Source organism: Phytophthora infestans, genomic scaffold (assembly GCF_000142945.1).
Source record: "Phytophthora infestans T30-4 supercont1.14 genomic scaffold, whole genome shotgun sequence".
Lineage (NCBI taxonomy): Eukaryota > Oomycota > Peronosporomycetes > Peronosporales > Peronosporaceae > Phytophthora > Phytophthora infestans.
In genome coordinates this window covers 149,135-151,035 of record NW_003303745.1, presented here as the reverse complement: position 1 = coordinate 151,035, position 1,901 = coordinate 149,135, and positions in this window count along the sequence as shown.

Sequence of the window (1,901 nt, the reverse complement as noted above, 5' to 3'; positions counted from 1 at the left end):
TCCGGCCCGGTACATGTGAGTTGCGCCGCCTGCTCTGAGCGAGTAAGGACTAAATATCCTCGGATTGTTGCCCAGCCTTGTTGCTGCTTGTCTGTTGGCTCTTGATATTGCTGATGAAGATACACACTCTAGGAATCCGTTTCCGTTGATCACCGCGGCTGTGATTTTCGGTGAAAGACCGCGTCTCGCCCTGAGGATGCAGAGTGCGCCAAATACTGGGCATAAAGAGCGATGACCCGAGCGGGTCATCATTCGGAGTGTCGGCACGCCGCGCTGGTTAGTTTTGGAGCCTCGAAGGCGAATGTGCACTGTTGACGCCTCGTGTGCTCGTGTGGTGGTGACACCTTGATGACTCAGCACGACGATGTCCTCGACGCTAAGGGCAAACCACGAAAATCTTGTCCCATTAGAAGCGATTTCCGAGCGCCGTAATAGGAAGAAGAAAGACAAACACAGCCCCCCCATAGCGCTTGATCGGAAGGGTTGGACAAGTCGAGAGCTTCGAAGCAGCTCTCCAGCATTGGAGAGATACAGGGGGCTTTGTGCATAGCTGGCTGATCGAGACGATTGATGTCCTTCAGAAGCATGCAAGTTTGTGTGCTGTCGCTCGGGAACGCCATGTTGGCGGCCAGGAGGAAATGTCGTATACCGTGTAGTGTAGATGCAATCGTTGAGCCACGCACGGGTCGGCCAGAGCCGTAGCCGACCTGTAGACAATAAATTGCGAAATCGGTGATGAACTGAACTTGGTCGTCCAATGTGTAGCTGCGTAGCGTAGGGTCCGCCCCGTTGCGAGTTGCCCAGGCATACCACGCGCTTATCGCGCTGCGGTAATTGCCGTAGGTTGATGCCGCGACAGAGTGGGCTCTGAGATAGAGCGCCAAATCGCTTCCAGACCCGACACGTCTGTTGTCAGAGTAGCCTGCGTCCAGTCCAATGTTAGTTTAGTAAATATAAATGCATGTTGAGCGCTAGATGTCACGCGAGAGCCCGCGTCAGCAATCCGGTTGTTTACACCGGCCACGTGAACTGCAGAGAACCGGAGCCTGTATTCCGCTTCCCAGTAGCCGAGCAGTCTAATGACGGTTTGCGCTCTGGGATTGCGGGACGACATTTTGCCACCGCCGCCGTGTTGTCGATGCGGAATTGGACGTGCACAATACCGCTGCTGCTCGAACGTTGTTGTCTCGACCAGGCCGGACCCCATGTGTGCACTGCAAAGGCGCAGGAGAGTAGTTCCCTTTAATTAATATCAAAACCGACGGTGGAATCGAGTTTCGATGCGTCGATCATCTGACGCTCATCGCTGAAGAATGTGTATTGGAGCACCATTTGTGCCGTTGAAACCAGAGCACAGAGGCCACTGTCGGAAGCGTCCATTTCCACAATGATGTCTGGAGGGGCGCATTGTGGAAGTATGGTAGGGAAACCCGTAGAATTAGCGGGGGAGCGTAAGATGTAGGACCACCTGCCACGGTTCCTGGCGCATGTCCGCCATTTAACAGGCCACCCGATCCCATTTTGGGGAAGGTAATTTTTCTTGGCGGCGTAGGCGCTGTAAGAATGGACGAGCGGGGCGGACGCACGTGGCTACGTGACGTAGACGACCGAGTAGTAAGCTATATTCGGACCGACTGAGGGACGTAGTGGTTAACGCCGCTGCCACGCACGTTTTGACGTTCTCTATCTTCTTCCGGGGCATAGCGACGTGACCGATCTCAGTGTCAAAGATAAGACCGAGAGCCTTCTGTCGACTACTCCAAGGCGTGAATTTGTCTTCATTAATAGCCGCGTGACCGAGTACGGAGATCATCGCGTGACGAAGTGACTGTTCCGTGTCGCTGCAATTGTTGCCAATATCGGCTGCCACGTTGATGTGGTCGTCCACACAGTAGTAGGTG